Source organism: Globicephala melas, chromosome 5, assembly GCF_963455315.2.
Source record: "Globicephala melas chromosome 5, mGloMel1.2, whole genome shotgun sequence".
Taxonomy (NCBI): domain Eukaryota; kingdom Metazoa; phylum Chordata; class Mammalia; order Artiodactyla; family Delphinidae; genus Globicephala; species Globicephala melas.
In genome coordinates, this window is record NC_083318.1 from 132,095,080 (window position 1) to 132,116,104 (window position 21,025).

The window sequence follows — 21,025 nt, forward strand, 5'->3', positions numbered from 1 at the left end:
TTTTCTGAATACTAATTTCCTAAATGTTTTCCACTTTCCTTAGGCATAAGACACCGAGCCCTCACATTAAGTTATTTCTTTAACATGAAATCTGCTGGAGAACTAAACTGTAAATGTACTGCATCATTTTGTGTCCCCACCACCTAGCACAGAGTGTGTCACATAAAAAGAACTCAATAAATGTTAGTGAGATAGTGAATAAATTAAAGAAATTGAGAACATTTGAGAAAAATGTAATCCCCGATTCATCTGTGTTCATGCGCTTGGAAATAGTAGCTCCCAGTTACTGAATGTCTACCATGTGTTGACTATTGTATATAAAATTTCTAATTTAATTCTTTCAACAGCTTTTCTCAGTTAAGGTTCTTTTGGCTGCAAGTGACAGAAAATATGACCTCAGCTCGCTTAAGCAAAAGGGAAATTTACTGGTAGATTGCATTATCATTATTCAGAAATATTTGCTGCCCCTCTCCACCCTATGGCATGAAGCTTGAGTATGTGAATTTGTTCTGGCCAATGGCGTGCAAGCAGGAAGCATCCTCCAGGGAGATGGTTTAGGAGCTAGTACTTATTTTCCCTACTACTCTCTTTTCCCTCTATTACAACTGGTGATTTTCCAAACATAGCTTGCTCCATCATCCTGGGTCCCAGATCAAAAACAACCTAGCAGAGTTGCAGCCATCCTGTGTAACTAAGTGAGAACTAAATCTTTGTTGTTGTAAGCCCCTGAGCTTTGGGGTGTTTGTTATCACACAGCATAACTTAGCCTCTTCGGACAGTCACATAACTGAAAAGTCCATCGTCATGGCTGATTTGGGGAAGTGCTGTCAACAAGGGCTTATACAATGTCCGAGTGACTCCACTTCTCTGTATCTCTTCCTTCTGCCTCTTGCTGACGGGACTTCATCTTCAGGCCGCAAGCAGTGTAACTGCACAATTCCAGAATCTCCTCTGAAGTGGCAAGAGGGTTACAGCAGCTCTAACCTTTATATCCAGCTCTCAGCTTCACAGCCTGCAGACAATCTGCTCACAAACAAAAGCCATGGTGTTTAGCCATGATGCTCTCAATGGCCCAATCTGGGTCACATGTCCACTCCTGAGCCCATCAGATCTGCCTGCAAGAATCTCTCATGAGCACACGTTCTGAGAGTGCGGAGTAGGCAGATTCCCCAGTGAAAGCTGGGCATGTTGCTGGAAGAAGTGGGGGATGGATGCCAAGGAGATAAGCAACAAGGATCCTCTACATCCGTCACGGAAACTAAGCAGTATTATCATTCCCATTTTGTAGGTGAGGAATCAAGGCTCAGAGAGTTTTGCTAACTTGTCTGGCGATACGTGCATATAAGTGGCAGGATTTTAACATTGACTAATTTGACTAGAAAGCCTGTTTAATTTCTACTATAACATACCTGTTGACCTTTAACAAATAGAATGCCATATATTTCTCCAGCAAAGGTGGGTTTGTTTGGGATCAGCGAAGAATTGCAGTCTGGGGTCTGCACTCATGGTGAGCCATGTGCAAATCCCCCCATGGCAAGAGAAGGAGAACACTTTTATAGAGGGAAAAGGAAGTTGGGAGGCCCGTAGTGCGCTAAGAGTCCATGGCTTTTCATTGGCTGAGTCCTTGCCAGAGAAGTCCTTTTTCTTCCTGCTGGGCTCTGCTATTGTCCAGGGCTTGAGAGCTCCCCCTTCTGGTATCGCAAGTCCATTTAATTGAGGTTTGTTATAATAATTTTTGCACACTTTTGAGTCCCTGACCTCTCCTCTCGGGCCCCCTTTGGGTTAATGGCGCATCCTCACAACCCTTCCATCTAGATAATTCCAATTCATCGTATATTCTCTCCCCATTGCAAAATCCTCCCCGAATCAATTAGTTGCTGAAGGATGCAGGCTCATATCAGAATCATATTTTCTATGCACCTTATATCTTCACCACTCCTACCCTGGTTCAGTTCTTCTGCAATAACATCTCACATGTCTGTATCTCTAATATCTGGCATCTCTAATCAATCTTTTACTTTCTCCTAAGAGTTATCTGCAGAAAACACAGTTCTGATCATGTCACTTAACTGTTCTAATCGTTGTTGGCCTATTGCTACAGAAATAGTACACACAAAATCCTTTGCGTATAATTTAAGGCCCTCCATGATCTGCTTGTTTGATGTTTCCAGCTGCATTTCAGCAGCAATTACAGACATATCTTGTTCTCTCTCTCTCTCTGTCTACTGTCACAACGAACAACTTGCCTTTTCCTCCCTGATTTTTTCCAAATCCATCCCTTTGTTCACTTGAGAAGAGGAATTTCCTCCTCTCCATTTGTTTACAGAAATAGTATGTCTTAAATGCTTCATCTCTGTGAAGTTCTTCTTGGACTCCACAACATCAATTACCCCCTTCTGGGCTCCTACAACAAATGATGACCTCAGTACGTACACACTCCCATGATTTCACTCTGTATGGCTATGTTATTTCACCTTTGCCCAACCTTTGCCTCCTTCTCCACCCTCTTTCCACCAAACAGCACTGACTCAGAGTGACGTGAGAAGGATGTTAGGAAGGGGATGAGAGAGAGGATGAGCTTACAAAAGGTCATCATGGAACACATGGGGTTGAGGGAAGCAGAATAAACCAGGTAGGAGGAGGGGAAATGGGCCTGAGGTCAATCCTTGAGGATCAGCTGGAAGGACATCTGAGAAGAGGGAAGGGTATAGCATTTCCATTGCTATCCTCTGCCATCGTCTTCCTAGACCCACTTCTGTTTAACCCACAATGCTTCTGAGTTCAAAGCCCATCTCCATGCTACTTAGCCAGGACAGCCCTTAGACGGGACAGATAAATGGAAAATGGACTGCACCCCATGTATTAGCTTGGTTTATGATCACACTCTAGCTGCCATCCCAGCTACCTCCGGAAGGCTCCTTCGAAAATGTCATCCAGTGACTCTTCACAAATGGACAAGACAATTAGGAGAGCCAGTACTAGTCAGTGGGAGAAGAAACCGCCTGCTCAAACCCTAACCTTTCAGGCTCCTTAGAGATAAGAGGTAGTAGTTTTGAATTTTATCTCTAGGTGGCAGTATGAGCCAACCTGATCCTCTACTCTTAGGCAACACGTTCATCTATTTTTTATGGTTGGCAAAGTAGTAACGGTTGACATCTCTTTTCTATAGGTAATCTTATAAATATCCACAAGGATGTTTATAATTTTCTTTCCCATGCTCATTGTAAGGTATTGGTATTTAAATTACTTAGGAAAAAAATGACAAAACCCTACTCTCACGTATATCACTGCCATAATGCCTTACATCGTAACACTGCGTTTATCTGGAGTCTACCTGCAATCTCAGAGCTCCGAAACATAGTCCTGAACTGGGAAGAAAGAGGAAAAGTGCCTCTGAATCCTAGAAATCGTTGCCACTCAAGCCAGGGTATTCTAAACATGTTACACAATAACAACTTGAGGACTGCCCCAGGTTTGTCTTTAAAACACTGCTTAACTTAATTGGCTAACCTATGAGAACCAGTGAAGCTTTCCTTGTAAGTTAGGATTAGTTTCGCCTGCATATAATTAAAATGCCAAATAACAGTGATGTAACAAGATACAAGTTTATTTCTCTCACACATAAAAAGTCCTGAGATATGTAGCCAAGGGCTCCTGTGGCACCTCCATGGTTTTTCAGGGACTCAGGCACCTTCTATGCGTTTCATCTGAGAACCCAACTTCCACCTTCAAGGTCGCCTCACGTTCCAAGGTGACTGCTGGAGTTCTAGCTATCACAACTCTATTCTAAGCAGCTGGAAAGTAGAAATGAGACTGCTATCCCCCAAATCCCATGCAAGACTTCTGCAGACATCTGATTAACCAAAACTTGTTTATAAGTAGATGCATAAGATGCTGGAAAATGTAGTTTTTAGCTGAGCATCTTACAACTCCAAATAAAATTGGCATTTTGTTACCAAGGAGGAAGGAGAGGATTATTAGGTGGCAATGAGCAGTCTCTCTACAACCAGCAAGGAATTTGAGATGTTTGGTCCAAACATATACAGCAGACAAGGCAGCTTCATGGGTGTGTGACCAGTGTTGTACACTGAGAGGGTCCTGCTCTCAGAAGGCCCTGCACTTAGTTTAATGTTCTGTCTTAAAATTTTTAACAACTTTACCTTTGAACTTGTGTTTTATAAGTGCAGTCTGATGTAACACTGGAATATGCAAGTGAGCAGGGGAGATACATGCAATATGTCTGCTATTTCTTGCCACCCTGTTCACATATAGTGTTCAAGATGCCCCATGAGCACAAAATCCCATTGGGTCCATGATGTGCTCAATGTGTTCAATGAGACTCAAAGCTAGTATAAGGTAAGCATGTTACATCTACGACTGAGTAGTAAGTAGGGACACTGATAGCCCCTAGAGGCCACACTTTCTTTTTGAGCAAGAACTGGGCTTCCAACACAGAAGGAAGGCAATGGCATTCGAAGAAACACAAAGGAGCAAGAAACCCTACCACACCATTCCTCACTCCCATTAGTTCTCAGTGTTAGGCAACCACTTATGCTGAAAATGCTGATATAGAAAGAAAAGGCGTCACTGTGGAGAACAGTATGGAAGTTCCTTAAAAAACTAAAAATAGAGCTACCATATGATCCTGCAATCCTACTCCTGTGCATATATCTGGAGAAAACCATAATCTGAAAAGGTACATGTATACCCCAGTGTTCACTGCAGCACTGTTTACAATAGCCAAGACATGGAAGCCACCTAAATGTCCATCAACAGAGGAATGGATAAAGAAGATGTTTTATACACACACACACACACACACACACTTACCCACACACACACAGTGTAATATTACTCAGCCATGAAAAATGAAATAATGCCATTTGCAGCAACATGGATGGATCTAGAGATTATCATATTAAGTGAAGTAAGCCAGACAGAGAAAGACAACTATTATATGATATTGCTTATGTATGGAATCTAAAAAAAACCATACAAATGAACTTATTTCCAAAACAGAAAGAAACTCACAACATAGACAACAAACTTATGGTTACTAAAGGGGAAAGGGGTGTGAGGAGAGGGATAAATTAGGAGTTTGGGATTAACATATACATACTACTATATATAAAATAGATAACCAACAAGGACCTACTATATAGCACAGGGAATTATATTCAATATTTTATAATAATCTATAAGGGAAAATATTCTGAAAAAATATATATGTATGCATATATATATACACATATATATGTATGTATAACTGAATCGCTGTGCTGTAAACCTGAAATTAACACAGTACTGTAAATCAATTATACTTCAATAACAAATTTTTTTAATTAAAAAAATGTGAAAAGTCCAACAAAATTTGATTTTCCCCATAATGAATACTTTCATACTTTCACTGAAATATCAAATATTATATTCTTTCAAAACTAAAAAAAAAGGTTTCCTGTATAATTTTGAGGGTCACTTTGTTAAGCTGGTTAAGTTGTGAATATGTTAAGCTTCCATCTAGTCTCAAGAGTGGTAGAGGAGGAAGTCTATTATTTTTAGAGATTCTCAGTGACTAATTTTTTCGTTTATAGCCCTAATTTATTTAGATAAACTTCAGCTCATAAAGTCTTTCCTGGGATTTGAGGGTTCACTTGAAAGCTAAGTAACTGGGGAAACTAATAAATTAAGAAAAGAGTCAATGTGGGGAAAGTGAAACTGCATTATTTAATAAAGAGTTTAAATTATGAAAGAAAAGAAAAGATAGGGCAACCCATAATTCCTTTTCCTTCCAGTCCTTCCTTATCATTAGGCCAAAATTAGAGTGTTGGTAGAACACGTGGGAATCAAGAAGTGGAATAAAACAGTTGAGTTAATTTGGGGCAGTGTTTCCACTATTCTGATAAGGATGAAACACACTTATAAATAAGAGCTACAAAATATAAAGTGCATAATTTTTATGATTTTGCATACAAGTTAAATGTTTGTATTTGCATTTAAAACTGGTGTTGCACAATGTAAAGGTGAACGGTAGAATTCATGCTAATAATTTAAAATTATATATATTTTTTTGAATAACATTAAGCAAATAAAAACACCATGACAAATTGAAAAAGACTGTGGAAGTGACCTCACCAACACCAAACAACCAACCAAGCAATAATGTGGAAGACTAATCACCAAGATGTGGATGTTAGAATGTTTACTATTATTCTTCACCAAACAAACAACTACAAAAGGAAAATGTCAGCAAATTTCTTCCAGCAAGCTGAGACACTGGGAGTGTCTGCACAGACCAAGAGAGCAACCTCGTGGGTTTCAGCAAAAATCACTAGGTTTGGGCTTCCCTGGTGGTGCAGTGGTTGAGAGTCCACCTGCCGATGCAGGGGACGCGGGTTCGTGCCCCGGTCCGGGAAGATCCCACATGCCGCGGAGCGGCTGGGCCCGTGAGCCATGGCCGCTGAGCCTACGTGTCCGGAGCCTGTGCTCCACAATGGGAGAGGCCACAACAGTGAGATGCCCGCGTACCGCAAAAAAAAACCCAAAAAACAAAACCACTAGGTTTCTATTTTTTCCTGCTTCTACTATTTTGGTAATAGGAACTGAAAGAAGTATTAATACCACATGGGAAGACCTCCCCCACCAAAGAAATCTGAAATACATAGTAAATGTTTTTTCTCTCTTTTGTTCATTTTAGATGCTGGTGGTAAACTTCCAAGAGTTGTGATTTTTTTTTCAAAAAAATGTATGCCCTTCTTATTAATTTCTAGGATGAAGGGAGAACAATATTTTGCTTTCTAATGTGACTCTGAAAATGAGCAGTATGAAGTTCCTCAAAAATTAAAATTTTTACCCTTGAAAGGAAAAGATGGGAAAAAAAGAGATTGTAGAAGAAAATTATAAAAAATTATATTTTATACCTTTAATTGACCTTTTTTTCCTAGTCTTTGAACAAGTGGCTCTGAATTTTCATTTTGCACTAGGCCCCACAAATTATGAAGTTGGCACTGATGTCACGGTTTAATAACGCAGACTATTCAAAAACATTTATTTTCTAGAACTTATATAAACTTATTCTCCAGCCTTTGTGCTACAGAGTGGGCAGTGATCTTAAGTTTATCATTTAACTATCTCCATCTCTTCTTGTTTGAAATGTTGCTTTTCAGGTAAATACTCCATTTTCAGACATTTTCTTCCTTCCCACTCCCTCCAGCCCTGTGTCAATAATGAAAGTTTGGAAAGAAAAGATAAAGTAATATAGCCAAGTCAAAATAGAAGGCTGTTCCCATTACAGATTTCATCAGGAGAGCTCATCATTGTGTCATGAAAGTTTTATGAGAATTTTTTCACACTAGTGTCCTTAACTATTACTAGTTTATAATATGCAGGAAAAGTCAAATCAGAATATAGAAATTCAGTAAAATATGATGTCAGAAACAGTAATCATGAGGAAAGGAGAGTAAAAATGAAGAGTTTTTTAAAATTAGAAATTAAGATATCAGCAACTTAAAATAATCACATATAGATAGATTACTAATAATCACAAATATATAAATTACTATATAACCACAAAACAAAAACATCTATAATAGACACACACACAAAAAAAGAGAGAGGAATCCAAACACAACACTGAAGAGAATCATCAAATCACAAGGGAAGAGAAAAAAAGAAGAAAGGAGCAAAAAAGAACTACAAAAACAATTAACAAAATGCCAATAAGTACACACATATCAACAATTACTTTAAATGTAAACGGACTAAAGGCTCCAATCAAAAGACACAGAGTGGCTGAATGGATACAAAAACAAGACCCATATTTATGCTGCCCACAAGAGACTCACTTCAGATCTAAAGACACACACAGACTGAGTGTGAGGGGATTGGACAAAAGGTAGTCTATGCAAATGGAAATAAAGAGAAAGCCAGGGTAGCAATACTTACATGAGACAAACAGACGTTAAAATAAGGAATGTTACAAAAGACAAAGAAGGATATTATATAATGATCAAGGAATCAATCCAAGAAGAAGATAAAACAATTGTAAATACATATGGACCCAACATAGGAGCACTTAAATTTATAAAGCAAATACTAACAGACATAAAAGGAAAAATTGACAGTAACACAATAAGAGTAGGGGACTTTAATACCCCAGTTACATCAATGCACATATCATCCAGATATAAAATCAATAATGAAATACAGGCCTTAAATGACACATTAAACCAAATGGACTTAATTGATATATAGAACATTCCATCCAAAAACAGCAGAATACACATTCTTTGTGAGTGCACATGGAACATTCTCCAGGATAGATCACATACTAGGCTATAAAACAAGTCTCGGTAAATTTAAGGAAATTGAAATCATATCAAGCATCTTTTCCGACCACAGATTATGAGACTAGAAATCAACTACTAGGAAAAAACTGAAAAAAACACAAACTCATGGAGTCTAAGCAAGAAGCTACTAAACAACCAATGGATCACTGAAGAAATCGAGGAAAAAACTTAAAAATACCTGGAGACAAAAGGAAACAAGTACACAATGATCCAAAAACTATGGGACACAGCAAAAGCGGTCCTAAGAGGAAAGTTTAAAGTGATATAAGCCTACCTCAGGAAACAAGAAAAAAATCTCAAAGAAACAACCTAACCTTACATCTAAAGGAATTAGAAAAAGAAGAACAAACAAAACCCAAAGTTAGTAGAAGGAAAGAAATCATAAATTTCAGAGCAGAGGGACTTCATGGTGATCCAGTGGTTAACACTCCATGCTCCCAATGAAGGGTGCCCAGGGTCGATCCCTGATCAGGGAACTAGATCCCACATGTCACAACTGAAAGATCCCACATGCCACAATTAAAACAATTAAAAGAATAAAATACCTGAGAATAAACCTACCAAAGGAGGCAAAAGACCTGTGCTCAGAAAACTATAAAACACTGATGAAAGAAATCAAAGATGAATCAATATTGTGAAAATGACTATCCTACAGAAAGCAATCCACAGATTTAATGCAATCGCTACCAAATTACCAATGGCATTTTCCATAGAACTAGAAAAAAAAAAATTACAATTTGTATGGAAACACAAAAAACCCCGAATAGCCAAAGCAGTCCTGAAAAAGAAAAATGGAGCTGGAGCAATCAGGCTCGCAGACTTCAGACTATACTAAAAAGCTACAGTAATCAAGGCAGTATGGTACTGGCACAAAAACAGAAATATAGATCATTGGAACAGGATAGAAAACCCAGAGATAAACCCACGCACCTATGGTCACCTAATCTATGACAAAGGAGGCAAAAATACACAATGCAGAAAATACAGACTCTTCAATAAGTGGTGCTGGGAAAACTGAACAGCTACATGTAAAAGAATGAAATTAGAACACTCCCTAACACCATACACAAAAATAAACTCAAAATGGATTAAAAACCAAAATGTAAGACTAGACACTATAAAACTCTTAGAGGAAAACATAGGAAGAACACTCTTTGACATAAATCACAGCAAGATCTTTTTTGACCCACCTCCTAGAGTAATGGAAATAAAAACAAAAATAAGCAAATGGGTGCTCACTTCAGCAGCACATACACTAAAATTGGAATGATACAGAGAAGATTAGCATGGCCCCTGCACAAGGATGACATGCAAATTCGTGAATCATTCCATATTTTTAAAGCTGGGACAAAGTGAGAGAGTAGCACTGACATATATACACTACCAAATATAAAATAAATAGCTAGTGGGAAGCAGCTGCATCACATAGGGAGATCATCTCAGTGCTCTGTGACCAGCTAGAGGGATGGGATAGGGAGGATGGGAGGGAGACGCAAGAGGGAAGGGACATGGGGATATATGTATACATATAGCTGATTCACTTTGTTATACAGCAGAAACTAACACAGCATTGTAAAGCAATTATACTCCAATAAAGGTGTTAAAAAATAAAAAAGATTTTAAAAAATGGTGAGTAAAACTGCTATTGCCTTACCACAAATCAAGGTGATAATACCCAACTGTACTAGTTTTTATCACTATGTTTTTGATGAAGCAATAAAAGTAATTAAGTTTCTATCCTTAAGTAAATTTTAAAAAAAATTCTGTGTCATAAAATGATAAGTACAATTAAAAACATTTCTTGGATACCCAAGTTTGAAGACTGTCTTGAGGAACAGCAATTAAGCAACTGTATGATGTGCAAACTGAATTAACTACTATATTCATGGAATATTTTTACTTGAAAGAAGAACTGACTTACAAACCATGGTTATTCAAAATCAGGCTTGTGGCAGATATTGTTTTGAAAATAAACAAAGTGAGACTGTCACTTCAGGGAAAACCATGGACAGTCTTTGTTGTCAGTGATAAAATTAGAGTTTCAAGCAAAAATTAGAATATTAGAAAAACTGTGAGCTTGGTACCTTCTCAATAAAGATTTTTCTGATGAGATAAAAATAAATAAATAAATAAACAAATGGGACCTACTGAAACTTAAAACCTTTTGCACAGCAAAGGAAACCATAAACAAGACAAAAAGACAACCCTCAGAATGGGAGAAAATATTTTCAAATGAAGCAGCTGACAAAGGATTAATCTCCAAAATATACAAGCAGCTCATACAGCTCAATATCAAGAAAACAAACAACCCAATCAAAGAAAGGGTGGAAGACCTACATAGACATTTCTCCAAAGAAGACATACAGATGGCCAACAAACACATGAAAAGATGTTCACCATCACTAATTATTAGAGAAATGAAAATCAAAACTAGAATGAGGTATCATTTCACACCAGTCAGAATGGCTATCATCAAAAAATATAAATGTGGGAGAGGGTGTGGAGAAAAGGGAACCCTCATACACTGCTTGTGGGAATGTAAGTTGATTCAGCCACTAAGGAAAACAGTATGGAGGTTCCTTAAAAAACTAAAAATAGAACTACCATATGACCCAACAATCCCACTACTGGGCATATACGCAGAGAAAAGCATAATTCAAAAAAACACATGCACCCCAATGTTCATAGCAGCACTATTTACAATAGCCAGGACATGGAAGCAACCTAAATGTCCATCGACATTTAGGAATGGGTAAAGAAGATTTGGTACATATATACAATGGAATATTACTCAGCCGTAAAAAGGAACGAAATTGGATCATTTGTAGAGATGTGGATGGACCTAGAGACTGTCATACAGAGTGAAGTAAGTCAGAAAGAGATAAGCAAATATCGTATAATAACGCATATATGTGGAATCCAGAAAAATGGTATAGATGATATTATTTGTAAAGCAGAAATAGAGACACAAATGTAGAGAACAAATGTATGGATACCAAGGGGGAAAGGGGTGGGGTGGGAGGAATTGGGAGACTGGGATTCACACATAAACATTATTGATACTATGTATAAAATAGACAACTGATGGGAACATACTGCATAACACAGGGAACTCTACCTAATGCACTATGGTAACCTAAATGGGAGGGAAGTCCAAAAGGAAGGGGATATCTGTATGTGTATGGCTGATTCATTTTGTTGTGCAGTGGAGGCTAACACAACATTGTAAAGCAACCATATGCCAATAAAAATTAATAAAAAATAAAATAAAAGTTCCCGCATGCTGCCATTAAAGATCCCACATGCTGCACCTAAGACCCAGTGCAGCCAAATAAATAAATAAATAAATATTTTTTAAAAAAGGTCAGAGCAGAAATAAATGAAATAGAGACTTAAAAAAATAGAAAAGGTCAATGAAACTAGGAACTAGTTCTTTTAAAAGATAAAAAAAAAATTGTTAAACCTTTAGCCAGAATCCTCAAAAAAAAAGATTTCAATAAAATCAAATGAAAAAGGAGAAGTTACAACCAACATCACAGAAATACAAAGGATCATAAGAGATTATGATGAACAATTATATGCCAATAAAATGGATAACCTAGAAGAAATGGACAAATTCCTAGAAATGTACAGTCTCCCAAGAACTAACCAGGAAGAAATACAAAGTATAAAAAGACCAATTACCAGCAGTGCAATTGAATCAGTAATTTAAAAACTCCGAACAAACAGAAGTCGAGGACCAGATGCCCTCACAGGTGAATTCTACCAAACATTTAGAGAAGAGTTAACACCTACCCTTTTCAAACTATTCCAAAAAATTGCAGAGGAAGGAATACTTCTGAACTCATGCTATGAGGCCAGTAGCACCCTGATATCAAAACCAGACAAAGATACCACAAAAAAAGAAAATTACAGGCCAACATGACTGATGAACCTAGATGCAAAAATCTTCAACAAAAACAATACATTAAAAGGATTATAGGAATTCCCTGGCGGTCCAGTGTTTAGGACTTGGCATTTTCACTGCCGTGGCCCAGGTTCAATCCTTGGTCAGAGAACTAAGATCCTGCAAGCCACATGGCATGGCCAAAATAAAATAAAATAAAAATAAAAGGATTATACACCATGATCAAGTGGGATTTATCCCAGGGATATAAGGATGGTTCAATATCTGCAAATCAATCAATGTGATACATCAAATTAACAAGTTGAAGAATAACAACCATATGATCATCTCCACAGAGCAGAAAAAGCTTATGACAAAATTCAACATCCATTTATGATTAAAAAAAACTCTCAACAAAGAGTTGGGAACTCATCTCATCATAATAAAGGCCATATATGATAAGCCCACAGCTAACAACATACTTAATGGTGAAAAACTGAAAGCTTTTCCTCTAAGATCAGGAACAGAACAAGGATGCCCACTCTCATCACTTTTATTCAGCTTAGTATTGGAAGTCCTAGCCACAGCAATCGGAGAAGAAAAAGAAATAAAAGGAATCCAAAATGAAAAGGAAGAAGTAAAACTGTCACTGCCTGGAGATGATATGATTCTATAGAAAATCCTAATGGCACCACCAAAAAACTACAAAAGCTCATCAATGAATTTGGTAAAGCTTCAGGATACAAAATTAATATACAGAAATCTGTTGCATTTCTACACACTAACAATGAACTATCAGAAAGAGAAATTAAGAAAATAATCCCATTTACCATCACATCAAAAAGAATAAAATACCTAAGAATAAATCTTAACTAAGGAGGTAAAAGACCTGTACTCAGAAAACCATAAGACACTGATGAAACAAATTAAGGACAACACAAACAAATGGAAAGTTATACTGTGTCCATGGATTGGAAGAGTTAATATTGTTAAAACTACTATACTACCCAAGGCAATTTATAGATTAAATACGATCCCTATCAAAATATTAGTGGCATTTTTCACAGAACTAGAATAAATAATTCTAAAATTTGTGTGGAAACAAAAAAGACGTGTAATAGCCAAAGCAATCTTGAGAAAGAAGAACAGAGCTGGAGGAGTCATGCTCCCTGACTTCAGACTGTACTACAAAGCTACAGTAATCAAAACAGCATGGTACTGGGATGAAAACAGATAAATCAATGGAGCAGAATAGAGAGCCCAGAAATAAATCCACACACTTATGGTCAATTAATCTATGACAAAGGAGGCAAGAATATACAACGGAGAAGAGACAGTCTCTTCAATAAGTGGTGCCAGGAAAACTGGACCGCTACATGTACAGGATGAAATTAGAACATTTTCTAACAGTATATATATACAAAAATAAACTCAAAATGGATTAAAGACCTAAATGTAAGGCGAGAAACCATAAAAATCCTAGAAGAAAACATAGGAAGAACACTCTTTTTTTTGTAAATTAATTAATTAATGATTGATTGATTGATTTTTGGCTGGGTTGGGTCTTCATTGCTTTGCGTGGGCTTCCTCTAGTTGTGGTGAGTGGGGGCTATTCCTCGTTGCGGTGCGCGGGCTTCTCATTGTTGTGGCTTCTCTTGTTGTGGATCACGGGCTCTAGGCACGCGGGCTTCAGTAGTTGAGGCACATGGGCTCAGTAGTTGTGGCTCACAGGCTCTAGAGCACAGGCTCAGTAGTTGTGGCGCATGAGTTTAGTTGCTCCGAGGCATGTGGGATCTTCCGGGGCCAGGGCTCAAACCCGTGTCCCCTGCATTGGCAGGCAGATTCTTAACCACTGCACCACCAGGGAAGTTCCGGATGAACACTCTTTGACATAAATTGTAGCAATATTTTTTTGGATCTGTCTCCTAAGGTAAATAAACAAATGGGACCTATGTGAATTAATAGTTTTTGCACAGCAAAGGAAACCATGAACAAAACAAAAAGACAAGCTACCGAATGGAAGAAGATATTTGTAAATGATATATCTGATATATTTGCAAATGAAAATCTGATAGTATTCAAAATATACAAACACATACAACGCAATATCAAAAAAACAAACAACCTGATTAAAAAATGGGCAGAGGGACTTCCCTGGTGGCGCAGTGGTTAAGAATCCGCCTGCCAATGCAGGGACACAGGTTCGAGCCCTGGTCTGGGAAGATCCCACATGCCACGGGGCAACTAAGCCCATGTGCCACAACTACTGAGCCTGATCTCTGGAGCCCGTGAGCCACAACTACTGAGCCCGTGTGCCACAACTACTGAAGCCCGCGTGCCTAGAGCCCATGCTCCTCAACAAGAGAAGCCACCGCAAGGAGAAGCCCGCGCACCGCAACGAAGAGTAGCCCCCGCTTGCCGCAACTAGAGAAATCCCATGCACAGCAATGAAGACCCAACACAGCCAAAAATAAATAAATAAATAAATAAATTTATTAAAAAACGAATGTGCAGAGGATCTGAACAGATATTTTTCCAAGAAGACATAGAGATGGCTAACACACACACACAAAGATGCTCAAAATCACTAATCATCAGGGGAATGCAAACCAAAACCACAATAAGCTATCACCTCACACTTGTCAGAATGGCCATTATCCAAAGGACAACAAATAGTCAGAGTTGGAGAGAATGTGGAGAAAAGGGATGTCTTGTGCACTGCTGGTGGGAATGTAAATTGGTACAGCCACGATGGAAAACAGTATGGAGATATCTCAAAAAATTAAAAAGCGGGAATTCCCTGGCATTCCAGAGGTTAGGACTCCATGCTTCCACTGCAAGGTGCATGGGCTTGATCCCTGGTGGGGGAACTAAGACTCCATAAGCAAGTGGCACAGCCAAAAAAAATTTAATTAAAATAAATTAAAAATAGAACTACCATATGATCCAACATATCTGCTCCTGGATATTTATCCAAATAAAACAAAAGCACTAATTCCAAAAGATATATGTACCCCTATGTTCACTGCAGCATTCTTTATAACAGCCAAGATATGGAATCAACCACAGTACCCATCAATAGATGAATGGATCAAGAAGATGCGTTACACTGGAATACAATAGAATATTACTCAACCATTCAAAAGAATGAAATCTTGACATCTGTGACGAGATGCATGGACCTGGAGGATATTAGGCTACATGAAATAAGACAGAGAAAGAAAAATGCTGTATGATTTCACTTATATGTGGAATCAAAAAAGCAAAACAAAACAAATGAACAAACATAACAAAGCAGAAATAGAGATAGATACAGAGAACAAACAGGTGGTTACTAGAGGGGAAGGTGGTCGGAGAAGGAAAGAAATAGGTGACAGAGATTATGACGTACAAACTTCCAGTTGCAAAATAATTGAGTCTTGGGTACGAAATGTTCAAGGGACTATAGTCAGTAACTATGTAATATCTTTGTACAGGGACATACTACAACTAGTCTTATTGTGGTGATCTGTTTGAAATGTATAGAAACATCAAATCACTATGTTGTATAACAGGAACTAACATAGTAGTGTAGGTCAATTGTACTTCAAAAACAAATAAATAAACAATCTCATAGTAAAAGAGATCAGGGCTTCCCTGGTGGCGCAGGGGTTGGGAGTCCGCCTACCGATGCAGGGGACGCGGGTTCGTGCCCCGGTCCGGGAAGATCCCACATGCCACGGAGTGGCTGGGCCCTTGAGCCATGGCCGCTGAGCCTGTGCTTCCGGAGCCTGTGCTCCGGAACGGGAGAGGCCACAACAGTGAGAGGCCCACGTAGCGCAAAAAAAAAAAAAAAAAAAAAAAGATCAGATTTGTGGTTACCAGAGGCAGGGCGTAGTCAGGAAGAACTGGATGAAGGCAGTCAAAAGGTACAAATTTCCAGTTATAAGATAAATAAGTACTAGGAATGTACTTATTTACAACATGTACAACATGATAAATATGATTAACACTGCTGTACATTATACATGAAAATTCTTAAGAGTAAATCCTAAGAGTTCTCAGCACAAGAAAAACAATTTTTTTAATTAAAAAATTATTTTTCTATTTCTTTAATTTGTATCTATATGAGATAATGGTTGTTCTCTAAACTTATTGTGATAATCACTTCATGATGTATGTAAATCAAATCATTATGCTGGGGGCTTCCCTGGTGGTGCAGTAGTTAAGAATCCACCTGCCAATGCAGGGGACACGGGTTCGAGCCCTGGTCCGGGAAGATCCCACATGCTGTGGAGCAACTAAGCCCATGCACCACAACTACTGAGCCTGCGCTCTAGAGCCCGCGAGCCACGACTACTGAAGCCTGCATGCCTAGAGCCCGTGCTCCGGCACAAGAGGAGCCACCACAATGAGAAGAATAGCCCCTGCTCGCCACAACTAGAGAAAGCCCACATGCAGCAATGAAGACCCAATGCAGCCAAAAATAAATAAATAAATATATTTTAAAAAAATAGTTTAAAAATAGAGATTTAAAAATAATCATTATGCTGTACACCTTAAACGTATACAGTGTTGTATGTCAATGATATCTCAATAAAACTGGAAGAAACAATGCATACATACATTTTTAAAAAAGAGATATGTAACCACTGTTGCCCACCTTGTGATCAGAGCTCAGTTTACTTAAAATATTTTCCCCCATGCCCTTGGCATCAGAAGTAGGTTTGTATCTCCTCAGGTTGCTACATCAGAAGCTGAGGATTATTTCTTCTAAGACCCACAAGTTTGAAGCAGGTGCCTCGTTATTATTTACGCATACTTTCTTCTCTTTTAGGAGTAGTGATATGAATTAAAATATTCTTGTGGTGGATGAGTTGACAATACAATGGTATAACTTTGCTTCCTTATTGCAACACTTCCAGTAATAAACACGTTGACACTTCTCATTTTCTCAACTCCCAAGTAGAACTTTAAAATATTTCCTTCCAAATTTCACATTCCATCGAAAAGAAATTGTTTCCTACCTAATGAAAAAAAAAAAAAAACACCCACTCTCTAGTTAAGGAAGTATTCGTTATAAGTGGCTGATAAAGTCCTAAAAGGGGGGCAGACTCCCTACATTGTTCTTGTGTTCACTTTCCATTCATTCATTTAATTTCCATTTACTGAGTACCCCACTTATACAAGGTACCACTTGAGAAACTTCATGGAATTTGTGCCCCAAGATGATTAACTGTCACAGACCAGATGAGACATGTACATTAGTAACTATAATAAAGGGTATATATGAAGAGAATCATGGTTGGGAGCAAACAAAGGGTTATAGGCACTCAGAGAGGGAAAGGATCTTTTTGGCCAAGGAAGTCAGGGTAAGTTTCACGGAGGATGTTGCCACTGCACAGTACCATAAAGAATGTGGAGAATTTCAACTTATAGAAATGGATGCAAAGGAAACTGAAGTGGAGACTTGGCATGAACAAAGAGACACAGGTAAGGCGAAATATGTAGAGTGGTTCCCTAAATAACAGTCAAGTTTTAAAGTCAAAAATGCCAAAGATCTTTAAACCCATCTGTCTGAGCAGTTTGACTAGGCCAATTTGCCTGGGGCCTGGAATGGATATGGAAGTACAGGTAACCAGGTAGAAAGACAGGAGACCACGGCAGGCTTGGGAGGCCAGGCCCTCTAAATGAATTCTACTAAGCAATGGGGAACCCTTGAAAGGAATGGAACACAGGAGCACCAAGATTTCAGCCAAATGTGTGACCTGATTATTTTATATTTAAATCTAGAGAAATTACTCCAATGTCAATTTAGGTCAACAAGAATTTGCCACGCACTGACCACAAATACCAGGTCCTAGGTTACATGCTCTGGAGTTCAGGCGTTTGAATATTTACCTTTCTGATTTCCTACCTTAATGTAATTTGATAAATCATAAAATGAAATACAATGTAGGTATAGATATACAATAGCCATTCAATTTTAAAGTGGCCTGTAGAGGTTGGGGGATAGAAGTAGAAGAGATTTAAGAGAAAGAAAACAGAACACCTTTGGAGTGAGTGTCATGTGTCAGACGCTGCTATGAGCTTTACACATTATCCCATCAATGCAGCATGAATATTAGACAGTTTGGGAGGAGTGAGGGTGGGAAGGTGAGATACAGAGATGAGGCAAGTACAGAAAGAGAGGTGATGCCTCAGTCTTTTTTTAAAATATTTATTTATTTGGTTGCAGCAGGTCTTAGTTGCAGCTCACCGGCTCCTTAGTTGTAGCACGTGGGCTCCTTAGTTGTGGCAGGTGGGCTCCTTAGTTGTGGCATGCAAACTCTTAGTTGCGGCATGCATGTGGGATCTAGTTGCCTAACCAGAGATTGAACCCGGGGCCCCTGCATTAGGAGCACGGAGTCTTATCCACTGCGCCACCAGGGAAGTCCCTGATGCCTCAGTCTTACCAATGAGGTTAAACTCCTATAAATTCCTTTCCAGTTACCTCCTGTACGTTTCGTTTTATTTCCACCACTTAGGCTCAGATGAGTTTGTGAACTTTTCTGAAGCTCAGTCCCCTCATCTGAAAATCACAAGAGCCTTATGTAAGATCCCTAGCAGACTGCTTGCTACCTTAGTAGGTGTTTAATCAATGACCATTCCTTTTTCCTCTTCTATTAATGGAAAGAGGTCAAACAGGTCTCTGTTTAACCCGAGGGTTTCTTTTAGTAAATTGATGAATCAGGAAAAAGTAGGGGGTATGACGGAAGTACATGCAAAGGCAGTGGGATAACAATCTTAGCAATCACGTGGCACAAAAATGCCGCTAATCACAGGGTAAAGGAGGCAAGAGAGCATAGATAATCTGTACATCCCATCAAAACGATTACCTCCCTCAGATTCAGGAGGCCCGTCCTAAGAATGTCATCAGGCCTGTTTGACTATCTGAAGGCTGATTGTAAGAGAAGACATACTCATACTAGATAGAGTTAGTCAGTTCCTGAGTATGAAGCTTCCATCGTATTCTCAGCTCTGGACTAGGCACTCGGAAGGATTTACAGAGGATAAGGAATCTCATCTGCAACAGAATACGTACACATATAAAACAGAGAAAAACAAGGAGAAGCTACAATTAAGAACTAAAACGGGTATTACTGACACCTGTGGTAGGAATTCAGAGGAAAAGAGGAGGCCACACCTGGCCAGTGGAGTCAGGAAAGAAGAATGACCTTGCAGGGATGCTGGAGAGAGAAGGTAGGGCAGATTCTAGACAGAAAAAGAAACAAGGTCAAAAGCAGGTAGCGGGCTTCCCTAGTGGCGCAGTGGTTGAGAGTCTGCCTGCTAATGCAGGGGACACGGGTTCGAGCCCTGGTCTGGGAGGATCCCACATGCCACGGAGCAACTGAGCCCATGAGCCACAGCTACTGAGCCTGCGTGTCTGGAGCCTGTGCTCCGTAACAAGAGAGGCCACGATAGTGAGAGGCCCGCGCACCCCGATGAAGAGTGGACCCCGCTTGCCACAACTAGAGAAAGCCCTCGCACAGAAACGAAGACCCAACACAGCAAAAATTAATTAATTAATTAATAAACTCCTACCCCCAACATCTTAAAAAAAAAGCAAGTAGCTAACAATGAACCTGGTGTGTTTAGGGGACGGTGAGTCTGTGCGTATTTGTGGGAGGAGAGGAAAACAAGTTTCAGCAGGAAGCGTGGGCCAAACACAGAGGCCCTGAAAGTCTACACTGAATGTAGTAAACTTGGAGGTGTTTGAGCAACCACAAGAGGTGAGAAAACAGTACTTTTATTTTTTATTTTATTTTACTTTTTTGGCCAAGCCACATCTGGGATCTTAGTTCCCCAACCAGGGATCAAACATCATGCTCCCTGCATTGGAAGCACGGAGTCTTAACCACTGGACCACCAGGGAAGTCCTGAGAAAACAGTACTTTTAAAAGAGCCTCCTCAGGGCATCGACCCTACAGTTCAAGGCTTCCCAACCTGCTCTGCCCCCTGTTTTTGTACGGCCTGTGAGCTGAGAATGAATTTTACATTTTTAAATGACCGGGGGGGGGAATCTAAGGAAGAATAATATTTTGTGACATATGAAAATTATATGAAATTAAATCAACTATATTTCAATTAAAATTTTTAAAAAATTAAAAGTAAGTAAAATAATAATTATAACTTAAGAAAATTTAACTTAAATCTGATCAAGCTTCTAGATTAAGTAAAACAGATGAGATAAAACACAAAAAAGGAAATTATATGAAATTCAAATTTCAGTGTCTATTAATAAAGTTTTATTGGAACATCATCACTTTCACTTGTTTGCTTATTGTCTATGGCTGCTTTTGTGTTCCAGTGGCAGAGTGTGACAGAGACTGTATAGCTTGAAAAGCCTACGACATTTACTGGCTAGCCATAGCCGAAACTGTTTGCAAACCCCTGGTTTAGACTGACACTGGGGAAACAGGGATAAGAGAGAGCATCAGGGTGGGGACTAGGACAAGGTGCGTGAGGCACTCTCTTTGGCCACAACATTTAAGGGGAAGGGGTGCCGAAAACACTCAGCCAATCAAATATTTTAATGCAGTGTTTTTAAAAATCAAAAATAATGACAAAGACCCATGACGGAGCAGAAGCAAGAATAACTACAATCCGGCAGCCTGTGGAATGAAAACCATTGATAAAGGTTTATCAATTTTGTTTATCTTCCGTGTGCACAGAAATCTCTTTCATTCCTATACACTAACAACGAACGATCAGAAAGAGAAATTAAGGAAACAATCCCATTCACCACTGCAACAAAAAGAATAAAATACCTAGG

At 38.8% G+C, this 21,025-nt stretch overlaps 1 long non-coding RNA gene and 1 other non-coding gene across 3 annotated transcripts in view; one reads left to right on the forward strand and one right to left on the reverse strand.

Annotated features, from left to right (window-relative positions):
- Positions 1-21,025, reverse strand: part of LOC138842705 (uncharacterized) — a 65,545-nt gene that overhangs the window by 1,084 nt on the left and 43,436 nt on the right. The window lies entirely within an intron of this gene.
- On the forward strand, positions 9,577-9,683 carry LOC115858194 (U6 spliceosomal RNA). Its single transcript, XR_004041562.1, has one exon. It is a non-coding gene; the product is annotated as a U6 spliceosomal RNA (small nuclear RNA).